The sequence below is a fragment of the Capra hircus genome, chromosome 17, assembly GCF_001704415.2.
Source record: "Capra hircus breed San Clemente chromosome 17, ASM170441v1, whole genome shotgun sequence".
NCBI classification, from domain to species: Eukaryota; Metazoa; Chordata; class Mammalia; order Artiodactyla; family Bovidae; genus Capra; species Capra hircus.
The window spans coordinates 8,734,288-8,750,854 of record NC_030824.1 but is presented as its reverse complement, the minus strand read 5'-3'; the positions used below and the strand labels follow the sequence as shown (position 1 = coordinate 8,750,854).

The 16,567-nt window shown below is 42.7% G+C and overlaps 1 non-coding gene across 1 annotated transcript; it reads right to left on the bottom strand.

Annotated features, from left to right (window-relative positions):
• Window positions 718-790, bottom strand: TRNAG-CCC. The gene has a single exon. It is a non-coding gene; the product is annotated as a tRNA-Gly (tRNA).

Genomic DNA, 16,567 nt, shown 5'->3' with positions numbered 1-16,567 from the left:
GCCTGCAGGGCAGGAGATGCAGGCAGATGCGAGTACTACCCCCTGGTCGGGAAGAACTCCTGGGGGAGAGCATGGCAACCCCCCTCCAGGATTCTTGCCTGGAGAATCCCATGGACAGAGGAGCCTGGCAGGCCACAGTCCGTGGGGTCGCACAGAGTCGGCCACAACTGAGCGACTGAGCACGCACTCACTGGTTCATTCACTTTGAAAAGGGTGAACTTGGCTGCCAGACTTGCCCTCTGTGATGGCCCATACTCTCCGTGGAGTGTGTTTCTCTCTAAATAAATCCACTTCTTACTTATCAAAAAAAGTATGAACTTTATGTTATTCAAATTATATCTTAATTTAAACATACATAAATTTAAAAAGTGCCAAACTATTTCTCCTCCTTTGCTAAGATCTATATGAAAATGGAGCTTCCTAGAAGTAACCTACTTATGGGTAATGCTGATCTGTTAAGTGGAAAAAAATTTGTCTTTCAGGGGCTACACTTTAAATTCTACCTAGTGTTTTATTAAAACTACTGGGGAAATGTCACAGCCAAAAATAAAAAAGGAGGGGAGATGTGATAGTCCCAGAAAAACCCAATCCAGATACCTGCATGCCTAAAACCCACAAACAACAGCTTCTTTCTTTCCTGTTTCTTTCTTCCCTTCCTTCCTTTCTCTGTGCTGAGTCTTAGTTGTAGCATGCAGGATCTTCAGTTGCAGCATCTAGTTCCCTGACCAGGGATCGAACCTGGGTCCTCTACATTGGGAATGTGGAGTCTTAGCCACTGGACCATCAGGGAAGTCCAACAATTTCTGATTCATGAGATATAAAGCAGTCACTCAGTTTCTAGCATCTGAGTTTCCTGGGGAACGCAGTTTCTCAATAGGAGTGTTATGAGAACAGTTTGCCAGGACACCTACAAGCAAAGATCAGGTTCACAAACAGGCTGCATTTGAGTTACCAAAGGTTGTTCTGAGATGCACAGAGCCTGCTGGATATACACTTTAAAGCACCATCTCTAGATCTATCTTTAGTTCCTGCCTCCCAGCTTATTACACTCATGAAAATAAGTGCATCCACATGATAAAGGCAATTTTGCCCTTAGAAAACACACAATTCCAGTATGTTGATGGATTTCTAAATGGTGATCCATGGGAACGCTTATGGATATAGGTGTTCCAAGTCCCATTCTTTCGTTTAACAGACATTGGCTGAGCATTTGCTATGTGCAGGCAATATTTTAAGCTCTGGGTTCAAGAAATCAAGGACCAGAGAGTCCTGTGCCTCTGTTTCTGGTCACAGAGTCCATTTATAAACCCCCCGCATATCTTTGTGCTGCTCGACAGAACAATAATCAAATGCCTTCAATATGCCCTGCACAATGCTAGAAGCAAGTAAAAGAGGCCCTGGTCCAAAAAGTTCACAGAAGGGAAAAATGGTCAATAAATAAAGGGAAAATGTTAAACCTTGCTAGTGTTTATTTATTTATGCGCTGCTGTGTTCCAAAAAAAGATTTAAGGCAGCTTACAAGGATACATAAAACACAGCCAGATTGCATAAATTGTAAGTGGGAGAGAAGGGAGAGAAAGAAAAACAAGAATGAGGACTGGAAATGGCGCCAGAAATGAGACGATGTGATAACTTCCTCTATGCTTGATCCTGTGTAGTAGATGCTGCTGGGGTCCTGCCCAGGGCCCCTCAGTCCTAACCTCTGTACACAGAAAGATGCTCATTGCTACGCCTGTGACTCTCTGAATGAGGGCTTTGTTCTGGCTGTGGAGGGACACCTGGCCAGCAAGCAGGATGGCCCAGAAGTCGCAAGGATTTTCTGTCTCTAGAAACGGCCCCACCCAGTGATGGATGGAGTCGGCAGATGAATATCCCAGCTTCCTCTCCTTCCGTGGAGATAACGTGTGGCTTGTTCTCTGCAGCCTGCCAGTGCCCCCTGCCCTGATGCTGAGCTCCAGTTGCTCATAGCAATAACTCGCTTGCCACATGCCCCTTATTGTCCCTCTTCCTTTCTGTGTCTCCCTTTCCATCCTCCCTACTGTGCCTCCTGGAATCATCTCCAGAATAAACTACCTGCCCTTGAATCCTTGTCTCAGAATGAGCTTCGTGGGGAACCCAACCCAATATAGCTCACCATACCCTCATCTGCTATTTATTGAACCTGTATCCCCTGCATTTGGAAGGTGGATTCTTAACCACTGGACCACCAGGGAAGTCCCTATGCCTTGTTTTGGGTTTGACTTATTTGACTGATCTTGTCTTTCCTTTTGGGCTTCCCAGCTGGCTCAATGGGTAAAGAATCTGCCTGAAATGAGGGAGACCTGGGTTTGATCCCTGGGTTGGAAAGATCCCCTGGAGAAGGGAACGGCTACCCACTCCAGTATTCTTGCCTGGAGAATCTTCATGGACAGAGGAGCCTGGGGGGCTACAGTCCATGGGATTGAAAAGAGTTGGACACAACTTTTGATGAATTATCTCCTAGTGGCAGAGGGCAGGGGAGGTGGTCCTTGGGCCCTTGGTGCAAATAGTATACATTCAAAGTGTCTTGGTATATAGCAGTATTAACTAAAATACTACTGAATACTGGAGGACATCTATCCAAACCGATCAGTTCTTTCTGGCAATTATAGAACATTGATGCTACCGCTGGATCATCTGTATGAAAAAGGGAAAAAAGCATCTGTTACTCTTGTGCTCTAAAACCACCAAAGGCTCCCCAGTACCCATAAAATAAAATGTAGATGTCTTTCCATGACCTACTGCTCCTGCTTGCCAGTCCTGTCTCCTGTTCTTTTCCCTTTTGCTCACCACATCCTCATCATATGACTTCCTTTCTGTTTCTCAAACACACCTCAAGCCCTTTGCTTTGCAGAGTGTGCCTTCTGCCTGGACTGCTCTTCCCATGGCTATTTGTGTGGCTAACTCCTTTTTATTCAAATGTTAATTGTCATCTCAGAGAGATTGCCTAGTTACCTAAATTGGACACATAGTACACACACACACACACACACACACACACACACACACACACACACACACACACACACTCCCTGCCATTTGATAAAGTTGCTCTTTATTAAGTCATTATATTGATACATTGATATTCATTTTTTTCCCACAGAACATGTCAGAGTTGGTGCTTATCTTATTCATTGGTTTCTGTCTCTTTTCACTGGAACGTAAGCTTCATTCAAGGACAGGCACCTTGTTTGGTTTTTATTCCTAAACAGGCAGCAGCAAACACAGCGCACATAGTGCCCACTCAATATGCTGATGAATGAATACACATAAATAAGTGCTTATTTTCTGTTCTCAATAGCAGAAAAGTGCATACTTTTAGTTCATTCAAAACTGAGAGTGTATATCAATATGTATGTCATTAAAAAGCTGGAAGGCCAGAAAGCATCCCTTATTTTTCCTCACTTAAAATATTTTGGTGATTGTATCATAAGACATTTCCCAATGATTCTGACTTCATATGAGCATCAGTAATTTGCAGGAGAGGAGGAAACCTTCATAGAATTCCCACAGCTTAACTGGTAACCAATTCTGGTCCAGGCTGAAGGCTAAGGAAAGGTCAATAAAACTGCAAACATTGTTTCTAACCTACTTTTTCACAGGATAGCAAAATTATATATAAAAGTTCACGGTGGGGGCTTCCCTGGAGGTTCAGTGGTTGGGACTCCGTGCTTCCACTGCAGGAGGCACAGGTTTGATCCCTGGTTGGGGAGCCAGGATCCGTCATGCTGCTTGAGGAGTGGCCAAAAAAAAAGTTCACAGTAGGTAGTTAAAAAGTTTTCTGATAGTATCTAGTTTGAGTTATTGTCCAGTAGAAATAAATGTCAGTCACATGCATTATTTTTTCCCACGTGCATAATTTTAAATTTTCTAGTAGCCACAATGAAAAGAATAAAAAAAGCTGAAAATAACTTTAGCAATACATTTTATTAAACTTAGTATTTCTAAAATAGTATTATTTCATTGTTAATCAATATATATTTTTTAAAGATAAATAAGATCTCTTACATTTTTTCTTATTTTGTAGTGTACCTCAATTGAGATGATGCATTGGTTGTTTTTGGTCATACTCTATGGTTTCTGGGATCTTCATTCCCTGACCAGGGACTGAACCTGGGCCCCAGCAATGAAAGCACAGAGTCCTAACTGCTGGACCACCAAGAAATTCCCGAGATGGTAAGTTTTAATTGGAAATTATTGTTCTGTATTTATTTTATCTTTTAAAACAATTTTTTATATGGACCATTTTTAAAGTCTTTACTGAGTTTGTTACAATACTACTTCTGTTGCTTATGTTCTGGGTTTTTGGCTATGAGGTCTGTGGGATCTCCACTCCCCCACCAGGGAGCTGCCCCCTAGCTTTGGAAGGCGAAGTCTTAACTACTGAACTGTCAGTAAAGCCTCTAGGCCTCTGGTTAGATTTCAAAAATGTAGAGTTGAAAAAGTAGATTCATAGACCCAAGGAATTCCAAACATATTTAAAAGTTTTTCCAATAGTGGAGTCAGGTATCAATTTGACTTGATACTTGACTCAAGTATCAAGGGGGAGGGGAGAGTGAGGAGTACTTACTTAAAGGATATGAGGTCTTTGGTGGGGGTGATGAAATGTTTTGAAACTTGATGGAGGTGGCTGCAACTCCAGTGTTCTTGCCTGGAGAATCCCAGGGACGGGGGGGCCTGGTGGGCTGCCGTCTATGGGGTCGCACAGAGTCAGACACGACTGAAGCGACGCAGCAGCAGCAGCAGCACGACAGTATATGCTGTGCCAAGTCACTCAGTCATGTCTGGCTCTGCGACCCCATGGGCTGCAGCCCACCAGGCTCCTCTGTCCATGGGATTCTCCAGGCAAGAACACTGGAGTGGGTTGCCGTAGGCTCCTCCAGGGGCTCTTCCCAACCCAGGGATCGAACCCGCAGCTCCTATGTCTAACCTGCATTAGCAGGAGGGTTCTTTACCACTAGGGCCACCTGGGAAGCCCACCATGGAATTGTTCATTTTCAAATGGTTACTTTTTTGTTGTGTGACTTTGACCTCGATTTAAAAATTTGAAGTGAATACAACTTAATTAAAATTATGACATCAGTTCCACCATCCCACTAGCCCCAATCCAAGTACTCAACAGCGCTAGACTATGACATCACTCAACATGGCACCAAACCACTCCCACGCAGAGGCCGGGGCTTTTAAAATCACTTATTTCTCTTTTTACAGGACACAGCTTCCCAGCACTTCCTGAAAGCTTTCAAGGTGAAGTGCCCTAGTTTTATTTAAGCACCACCTGGCAGCCGCTGAAGTGTCACGTTTCCATTTCACGAGAGCCAGCCACGAATCTGATTGCTCCTGTTCCACATGATTAGCATGTTTTGTGGTGACATTGTTCGGTCGGTCACACTTCTGAGCATGTTGTGATTCTTTTTTATTTTTGCAGTTTATTTTTAATTTTTATTCTTTTTTTGGTAATTTTTATTTTTACTTTCTTTTACTTTGCAATACTGTATTGGTTTTGCCATACATTGACATGAATCAACCACGGGTGTACATGAGTTCCCAATCCTGAACCCCCCTCACACCTCCCACCCCATATCATCTCTCTGAATCATCCCCGTGCACCAGCCCCAAGCATCCTGTATCCTGTATCAAACATAGACTGGCGATTCGTTTCTTACCTGATAGTATACATGTTTCAATGCCATTCTCCCAAATCATCCCACCCTCTCCCTCTCCCACAGAGTCTAAAAGTCCGTTCTATACATCTGTGTCTCTTTTGCTGTCTCACATAGAGGATTATCATCTAAATTCCATATATATGTTGTTGTGATTCTTTAATAGCTTTTCTGAAGGGCGCCAGGCATCCAGAAGCTTGTGGCCTGTGCTTCAAAAGACATTACAAGTCATTCTAGTGGTTTGCAGAAGCTTTCCTCTCCAGGGAGCCGAGGAGAGCAGAGAAGGGAGGTCAGGGAGAGGAGGTGCTGTGCTGTGACACGCATGAAGAGAGCAGTTTAAATGAGGAGGGGCGCAAAACCCCGAGAAACTCCGAGGAGGACTCAGAGGACTCTGAAGGCTCTGATCAGCTCGCCCAGTCCGTCCCAAACGAATACCAGCAATCTGTTCTTTTCTCTCAACTCCCCAGAGATAAAGATCCACAACCACTCTCGTTTGCTCATTGAACTGTATCATACCTCTCAGGTATCAAGAAGTATTCCTCCAAGTCTTTCTTATCCAAAACTCTCCTATTAGTTTCTCTTTTTTTCTCTTGTAAACCTCCCAGCTAAGACTGGGAGGCTGTTTCCTGAACATCAGGACCCTTGACCTGAAAATATCTCCTTAGTATTTTCTCACTTTTGATGCTTCTATATCCCAATATGATTATTCAGTTTGTAGACTGGACTGTTAATTCTCTTTCCATTTTTCTTGCTCCCCACTGCCTTTTTTGTTCTTCTCCTTTGTCAGATTGGAGAGAAAAGTGATTAAAGTTCCCACTGGTCAGTTTTTCCTTGGCCAGTCCTGTAGAGGAAATGTATGCAAATTCTACTTTACTAATACTGAAGTGATAGCTGTCACCAATTATCTATGCCTCTGATTTACTTATTTATAACACAGACAGTGGGTAGTTTCTTTGAACAGCAACAACAACAGTGAAATATAAATCATGGTGACACATTCAATCCTGTTATAGACGCCTCAGAAGAAATGACATCCTCCCAAAGAATTGCTGTTCTTTTACCTCTTTTAAGGTTAAATTTGGCTGTATGCAATGTCTCACTTTAAAAAAAAAACTTTTTTTGGCCACACTGTGCCCCAGGCAGGATCTTAGTTCCCTGACCAGAGATTGAACCTACACCCCCTGCACTGGAAGCCCTGAGTCTTCCAATGTCCCACTGGGCAGCAAGGAAGTCCCTTGCTTGTCAAATTTTGATGGCAATTAAAAGAAGTATCCTGTGGTTAGTGTAAACCAAAGAAGAAAAACTGGATGAGAGAGAAGAGGAAGTTAATGAAAGGATGCTGGAGGCATTTTGCGGCATCAAAGGAAAATCTGAACTATTGAAATTTATCAAAGGAGGAATCCAGGGATGGGTCTCGAGAATTCGACAGCAGCTCATGAGCTTGTCCTCCAGCCGCTTGGTCTCTTTCCGCTTCCTTCCCTCCTATTTCTGAGTTAGGATTCCTGGGAGAGAACCCAGGGTGGGTCGAGTGACTTTTAAGAAACTTGGTGCAAGCGCAAGATGAAACTAACATTTAAGAGGGGTGACATTTGATGTGCTCAAATGATATAAAACATGTAAGGTGAACTGTGTTTTCCGAAGATGGCTACGACCGTGTCTGCCACGTACTCTTTTGCAATGTAACCTTGTCACTCCCTCATCAAGAGATGTTCTAATGCCTCCCCTTGGACCTGAGTTGCCTTAATGGCTCACTTGTAACCGATGCAAAAAGACCGCACCAGTGACAAAGTGACAACGCTCCTTGTGCCCCACTGTTAGCGTTGACAGACGAAATACGGGACACGCGGCCTGCTTGGAATTGCAGATACCCGATAATGCTGCGATTCACGGGGTCGCAAAGAGTCGGACACGACTGAGCGACTGAACCGAACTGAACCGAATAAATAATTTTCAGATAAACAATGAGTATGTCCAAATGGGACATACTCATACTAAAAACAGTTGTTTATCAGAAATTCAAAGTTAACTAGGATTCAGTTCAGTTCAGTTCATTTCAGTTCAGTTGCTCAGTTGTATCCGACTCTTTGCGACCCCGTGAGTCGCAGCACGCCAGGCCTCCCTGTCCATCACCAACTCCAGGAGTTCACCCAAACTCATGTCCATCGAGTCGGTGATGCCATCCAGCCATCTCATCCTCTGTCGTCCCCTTCTCCTCCTGCCCCCAACGCCTCCCAGAATTAGGGTCTTCTCCAATGAGTCAACTCTTTGCATGAGGTGGCCAAAGTATTAGAGTTTTAGCTTTAGCATCAGTCCTTCCAATGAACATCCGGGACTGATCTTCTTTAGGACGGACTGGTTGGATCTTCTTGCAGTCCAAGGGACTCTCAAGAGTCTTCTCCAACTGGGATTATTATGCTCTAATTCTGGCAGTCTTATCCAGTTTCTATTCTCGCTTTCTTCCTTTTAGTAATAGTACCCACCCCCCAATCCAGGGGTTTTAGCCCAGCTAGAGATGGTTTCTTTGCCTCCGTTGCGCTGGAATTGGTCAGGTGACTAGTTCTTGACAGCAGAAAGACTGGAAGTGAAGTAGGCCAATTCAGCAGCTTGCCCACTCAGTTCCTCCCCTTCCTTCCTTCCCGCAGGGTCAAATGCTGATGCTCTGCTGGAGAGCCAGCTTGCACCATGTCGATAAAGACAATACCCACCTGGTATGGCAGGGCAACAACACAGAAGGAACCTGGGTCCCCTTTCAGCTTCCTGGAGCAGACACCTTGGACCAACTCCTACCTATGGACAAGAGTGTGAGAAAGAAGGAAATGTCTAACTTGATTAGCCCTCTCTATTTTGAGGTCTGTTTGTTTGCTTTAATGTTTATTTATATTTATTTATTTGGCTGCACCGGGTCTTAGTTGCAGCTTGTGGGATCTCTAGTTGCAGCTATGCAAAGTCTTAGTCGCAGCATGTGGCATCTAGTTCCCTGACCAGGGATCAAACCCTGGCCCCCAGCATTGGGAGCATGGAGTCTTAACCACTGGACCACCAGGAAAGTCTCAGGGGCTGTTTGTTAAGGTAACTTATTCATGAAATAATGGAGCTGGGATCACTGCACTGGATCTGAAGGGCCTTACAGTTTCTGCCTACAATCTAGGCATTCAGAAACCCAACAAGATCCAATTTCCATACATGCAGGGAAGCTGAATTGTGTGCTTTTATCTGGGTTCTCATGAGGCATCCTTTTGAGTTTTCTGCCTTCCCCATTTCCATTCATATGCTTGTGGTAATAGAAGACCATCTGTTTCTTGACACCAAAAGCCCCTAAAAAATTCTCCCCTTTAATCCTGCACTTTTCACTTGTATGTGTCCTTTCTGTCTTCCCTGCTGAAAGTGAGTTCCTTGAGGACCAGAATCACTATCTCTCCACTGCTATTTCTTCAGCAGCTTGTGGGGTTCCTGACACACAACAGGTGCTCTATAGAGGATGGGTGGAAGAAAAACTAACACTGTAGCTTATAGGAAGGAAAGCTTTATGAAATTTCTACCCTTAAGTTCTGAATTCCTTCGGCCTTAACCACCTCTGTGTCACTGTGACATTTGAGTAGGCCACATTCCCTTTTTTTCTCCAGTTGTGGAGGAATGCTTCAACGGAAGTGTTAAGTTAGGAAAATGTGCCTTTAGGATCTTCCTTTTTGGTGTTTTCTACAGTCTTACAAGAGCCTCCCAGGGGGATTCATGGTAAAGAACCCACCTGCTAACGCAGGAGACACAAGAGATGTGGGTTCGAACCCTGCGTCAGGAAGATCCCGTAGAGAAGAAAATGGCAACCCACTCCAGTATTCTTGCCTGGAGAATCCCATGGACAGAGGAGCCTGGTGGGCTACAGTCTAGTGGGGTCCCAGAGAGTCAGATGTGACTTAGTGACTCAACTATAAGAACAATCTTACTGCCTTCCTCCTAAGCACCTAGAGGCCTGATATTATGGACCTTCCCTTAATCAAAGATTCCTTTCCTTGGTTCTACTTAGTTAGCCAGGTTCCTCTAGAAAACAGAAACTGAGGCAAGGATTAAAGGGCTGACACTTCATTTAGGAGGTAAAAGCCTACAGGAGGTGACGATTTGAAAAAAAAAAAGAAGTGAGGAAAGATGCAAAGCAAACATGATGCAATTCCGTGCTGGCTCACCGATCCCATAATGAGTCGTATATGCCATCCAGTCATTTCTGGGTTTTCCACCAAAGGGAAAGAAACCATCTGTAAGGGAAATTTCCCACTTGCTGCTTGAACTGTTTCACCTTTTGTTATCCTAACCACCAAGGTTAGTTAATCACAAACAGGACTTTGAGACACAGCCTCTGTGATGAAAGAAAATAAGGTTCCGAGGCAGGCAGGGGGCCAGCTCATTACCATGCTGGAGCAGGTGAGGGTGTCTTTGCAAAGATGAGGGGAAAGCAGGGGCCTACCAGGAAGAGGTAGACACTGGGAGGGGAGGTTGAGTGGAGTTTTTAAAAAATTGGCCAAGAATCTAATAGTACATCATTTTGTGTGCCTGTGTGTTTTAGGCTAAATGATACCTGAGATTTCAAACAGCAAGCATGAAAAGTGCATTCTTTATGAATTTTTAAAAATAACTCAGGCTTCTTGGCTAAGACCTATAAACTTGCACGAGCACATACATTCAGAGTTTATTTTCTCTATTTTCATTAAAGTTAAATCCAATCTGTATGACTCAAGCTGAAAGTTAAAAGTGGCATCAGGTGTCTTTTAGCTTTTCTTCACCCCCCCAGGTAGCCAGCTGAAATGAGAAAGTGATAAAAGTAAACTTGAAAAAACAGAAGTCATTTTCTTAACGAATTTCTCAGCTCTGCAACTCACCCACACAGAGCTGTGTGCAAGTGGTAATTGATACTGAATACATTAATGGGTTCCTAAAATAAGCAGAACTGAACCACAGAAGTTGGGAAGGAGGCTTAAAATAAATAAATAAGATAATTAACAGAAAGCACTCCCTACCATAAAAGACTCACTTTTAATCATCATTTGAAATAATACCAGATAATTATGCTGGACACTCCCAAGAATGCCCTCTGCAAAGAACAATCAGCCTCAAAAGTTAGTCCTCTCCAATTCATTGAGAGCCTGAACAGAATAAAAAGGCGGAGCAAGGCTCTATTTGCTTGTTTTGTGTTGTTTCTGCCTAAGTTGGGACTTTCATCTTCTGCCATTGAACATTTTTGCTTCTGTTTCTCAGGTCTTCAGACTTGGAATGAGACTTACACCAGCAGCCCCATCACACCCCCAACCCCCTTTCTTGAGCTTTTGACCTTGGACTCAATTGCACCACCAGCTTTCCTGCTTCTCCAGAAGGCATATAGACAGACTGTGGGATTTTTCGACCACCATAATCATGTGAGCCAATTGCTATAATGTCTCTCTCTCTCTCTCTCTCTCTCTCTCCATATATATATATATGTATATATATATATATATTATTATATATATATATATATTATATATATATATATATATATATCACCTTATTGGTTCTGTTTTCCTGGAGAACCTTGACTGATAACAACCAACCTTCAGTAAAATAACACAGGCTATGTTATTAATATCACCTATCTCTGGTTAAATACTTCTCTTTACTCACATTTTCTTTGTAAGTCCTATTTACCAATTGTTTAACCATGTTTTGTGATTCTCTGAACCATCCATTAGATTTAGCATGGAATGCTGACTCATGATTAGAAAGTAGCAAAGTGAATGGTGGCTAGTCCATCTCTTTGCTTGAGGTCCCCTGGACCAAGTCTAGTTTGCTCCAAAGGAAACAATGTCCTAGGCTCAGACCAGCTCCATTTCATGTTATTCTTGTACCTGCCCCAAACTACCTTATAGTTACTATTCAGCAGCTCACCCACACCTGAAAACCCCTAATTTAGTGCAAGAATTTCCCTAGTCTCACCCAAAGTCCTATAAATCTCATAAAACCCCTTGCATTCACACAAGAGCAAAAGGTTTCTTGCTGTAATGGCCCAGAATTCTTTAAAAGGACAGTGGAGAAAATTGTAGACTTGAGAGGTGGCACCAAACAGGCCTCATATGACCCAAAGTTTTCTTTTTTCCCTATTGGCCAATTTCAGCCAATTAAATTCTACAATTTGAGAGTGTTCCTTTGAATGTTAAAGCATTGACATTATCAGTTGTGACTTCACTGGCATCAGTCAAGGTCTTATATTGGCTGTAGCGACCAGTCCTTATGAACATGCAAGTTGGGTTGTGTGACAGCCAGAGCATGGGGTGCTGCCTGTGGGGGTGCTGGCTTTGTCTTGCCAGAGCACGAAATCCTGGGAGTGTGGGATATGAGGAAACAGAGGGAGAGGCATCAAAGGAAGTGGTAAGAATAGACAGTTCAAATAAATCCTTCACAAGTTAGCTTGTGCTTTGAGAGTAAGAGTTATGCAGATTCCAACAGAAAAGAAGCAGATGTGCTCTATGAGGTCAGATTTTGTCTACCAAGAAAACTCATACAGTAGTAATGCCTTGGAGAATTTCCCATCAATATCAAGATCAACATTTGATCAACAACTCCATAATGTAAGCACTATTTTTTTTTATTGAGGTATAGTTGATTTACAGTATTGTGTTAATTTCTGCTATACAGCAAAGTGATTCAGTTTACCACAAGATACTGAATATAATTCCCTGTGCTATGCAGTAGGACCTTGCTGTTTATCCATTTCATATATAGTGGCTTGCATCTGCTAATCGCAAACTCCCAAGCCATCCCTCTCCCACCGCCTCTCCCCTCCGGCAACCATAGGTCTGTTCTCTATGTCTGAGAGTCTGTTTCTATCTTATAGATAGGTTCATTTGTGTTATATTTTAGATTCCACATATAAATTATATCATATGGTATCTTTCTCTGTCTGACTTCACTTAGTATGATAACCTCTAGATCCATCTATGTTGTTGCAAATGGCATTGTTTCCTTTTTATGGCTGAATAATTTTCTGTTGTATATATGCACCACATCTTCTTTATCCATTCATCTGTTGATGGGCATTTAGGTTGTTTCTGTGTCTTGGCCTATTGGATAACCATCATTTTAAAACTTCATTTTCAAGTAGGAAAACCAGGGTTAAGAGGCATCTATGACCTGTCCCTGGTCTATTGTCTAAAAGGCTCAGAAATCTGACCTTTGCCAGCACATCAAGAGTAGGTTTGTATTTTAGAATTGGACTCACATTAATTAAGATTATTAAGTCCAGTATTGAAAGCCAGGATGCCAAATTATTGATTTACAATGAGAAATGTAAGCTCTCAAAGACCATGATGCTGAGGTTCACATACCCAAAAGCACTCTCCCTATATAGGCAGAAAAAGCATATTACAATCAGATCACAGCTTAAAGAGCATATAATTAAAACGAAGAGAATTAGGTGCATGAGCCAAAAGAGCATTCCTCTGTTTGGTTTTTGAGATGCACTCTGCCTGTCTTTGGAGAAGGCAATGGCAGCCCACTCCAGTACTCTTGCCTGGAAAATCCCATGGACGGAGGAGCCTGGTGGGCTGAAGTCTGTGGGGTCTCGAAGAGTTGGACACGACTGAGCGACTTCACTTTCACTTTTCACTTTCATGCATTGGAGAAGGAAATGGCATCCCACTCCAGTATTCTTGCCTGGAGAATCCCAGGGACGGTGGAGCCTGGTAGGCTGCCATCTATGGGGTCACACAGAGTTGGACACGACTGGAACAACTTAGCAGCAGCAGTAGCAGCTGCCTATCTTGCCAGTGACTCAATAATACTGGTCCATTGCTGAACCATATTTGAATAGGACTCTCCATATTTATTTCTGTGATGCTCTTTTTTTCTATGCTTTCAAATAGACCAACTTCTCTTCCATTAGGCATTTTTTGAAATTGTGTTGAAACTCTGAATCCAAGGCTTGCTCTGGCTTAGGAGTCACTGTATCTATTTTGGTACGTTTGATATATTTATTTCATATTGTTGTTGTCCAGTCTCTTAAGTTGTGTGTCCATCTCTTTGTGGCCCCATGGACTGTAGCCTGCCAGGCTCTTCTATCCATGGGATTTCCCAGGCAAGAATACTGGAGTGGGTTGCCATTTCCTTTACCAGGGGATCTTCCAGACCCAGGGATTGAAATTGTGTTTCCTGCTTGGCAGGCAGATTCTTTACCACTGAGCCACCTAGAAAGCCCCATATTTATTTCAGAGATCTCTTTTATACCACCAGATAAGTCTTATTGATAAACTTCACAGAGCCTAGCTCAACCATTATATGAGGCAAGTCCTCAGTAATATTTGTTGAAAGGAGAGTGAAAAAATGAATAAGTACATCTCAACAACAGATGACTTAAAAATAGCTCTCGCATCAACGTGGAAAACAGTATGACAGTTCCTCAAAAAATTAAAAATAGGGTCACCATATGATCTGGCAAGTCCACTTCTGGATAATGCTCTAAAGAAATGAAAGCAGGAACTCGAAGAGATGTTTGTACACTCATGTCCATAGCAGAGTTATTCACAATAGCTCAAAGGTGGAAGCAACCCATCTGTCAACTAATGAAGAAAGGGGTAAACAAAATGTAACATACAAACAATGGAATGTTATTTGGTCTTTGCTACCACATGAATGAACCTCGAGGACATTATGCTAAAGTGAAAGAAGGCGCTCACAAAAGAGACAGACACTGTCTGACTCCAATTGTATGAGTTACCTAGAATTGTCAAATTCATAGAGATAGAAGGTGCAGTGGCGGTTCCCAAGAGGCTGAGGAGAGAAGGGATGGGGAGTTAGTTTTTAATGGGTACAGAGTTTCAGTTTTGCAGTATGAAAAGAGTCCTGTGGTTGGATGGTAGTGATGGTTGCACAGCACTATGATGTATTAAATGCTTTTGAACTGTACACTTAAACATGGTCAAAATGGTAATTTTTATGTGAATTTTACCAGAACTGAAAAAAAAAAAAGCTCTTTCATGCTGACTCATGACTTGTGTTTTTAAACCTGAGCTGTCTCCACAAAACCAGTGTATCAGCTTCTATATCTGTCTTCATGTAGTGCAGTGGTTTGTCTGTTAACTTTCATTCTGTTTGAGACTATTATATAATATCACTATATCAGCTTTATGGTAGAGTTGTGCAACACAAAACACACTTCAAAGTAAAACCACAAACAATACGGTCACTACTTGCCAATTAAAAGGATCGACTTTCAATCAAGAAAATAAATACATTATTCATGGTGGATAAATAAGGTAATTTTATATTGGGTTAACAACAACTTTAGCAATCTTAACATACTTTTTTTTTTTAAGATCTGCAAGAAACATATGTACCAGCTGAATGCCGCTGAAGAAAATCGTTATAGGATTAGCAGTTTTCTGACCCACTTACTAAAAAAAAGCCGAATCACTCAATTGAGACCCCAGGGAAATGCAGATTTATACCTTTGACGTATTACTTGGTTATTCTTCAATTAACTTAAATTCTGTAACCAGTTTTTGAGTCCTTGCCATCTTCTTTTCTTTTAATTGGGTGATTTTATATGCCTTATTGAATATAAGCCTTTGCAAATTCTTGGTTTTTCTAAATGCAAATGTATAATGAAACCTGCATACGGCTTTCTTCTGTGCAATTATTTTCTAAACCCATCAGGAGGCCTGCTTCTCTCCCTAATCCTTTCCTTTACTAGACTGTGGCTGGATGGGTGGAGTGGGCAGTTGAGAAGAGAAGTCCAGTGCTCTTTGCTTCCAGATGGGAATTGGGGAAGATGGGGAAGAGGGTCCAGTAAATGAGAGGCGCTTCCATTCCCACAGGCATGGAGCCATGATCAGCTGTTTCCTGTCTCCTGGCCTTGACTAATGCTTTTCCAACCACAGGGAACAAGCCTTTTCCTCCTGTCAAGTACTCTAGCCCTTCTCTTCCATCCAGTGTAGCCTTCTTTAAGAAGGTTTATTTCAGTTGAGGAATCTCTTTTCATTTTCAAGCCCACTGATACAATTCCTGACCAACATCTCCACAACTCACTCTTACAACTGCTGTGTTTATGCTGATTACGTGCTTGCCTTATTTCCCTGTGCAGGCCAGACGTCCTCGGCCACAGCCAAATCCAAGGGCCTGGTTGTGGAATTCTCTTTCTTCTGGCTTTCCTGTTTCTGGCAATAGCACCATCATTCTATTGCCCCAGTTAGGAACCTCAGAGGCATTTCTGCACCCTCCTTTTTCCTCACTCGCACTCCCTAGTCTCCAATCAGTCTCCAAATCCTAGCAGGTCTTCTTTGTTATTATTTTTTAAACTTTATTTATGTTCGGCTCTGCTGGGTTTCTGCTGCTGTGTGGGCTTTTCTCTAGTTGCACCAACTGCGGGTTACTCTCTAGCTGCAGTGCGCAGGCTTCTCATTGTGGTGGCTTCTCTTGTTACGGAGCACGGGCTCTAGGGCCCAGGCTCAACAGTAGTGGCATGTGGGCTTAGCTGCTCTGCAGCATGTGGGGTCTTTCCTCACCAGGGGTCGAACCCATGTCTCCTGCATTGGCAGGTGGATTCTTTACCACTGAACCACCAGGGAAGCTCCACTAGCAGTTCTTTTTTTTAAAACCTCTCTGACTTCTTTTCTGTATTTCCCTATTTCTTTCATCCCTTTCATCTAGACTCTTCCAGCTGCATCTTAACTGTTCTCGCTGGTTCCCAGCTCCCACCATGACCTCGTCCTTAATACCAGCGTCAGGTGGGTCTTCCTGAGCTTCAGCTTTATTCAGGACACTTCACAATTTTAAAATCACCAATAGCCCTCTGTTGTCTTGGGGTTAGCATTCAAGGCTACATAGGTGGAAAGACCACAGGTTTTATAAGCAATCTAAACTCTGCTCAC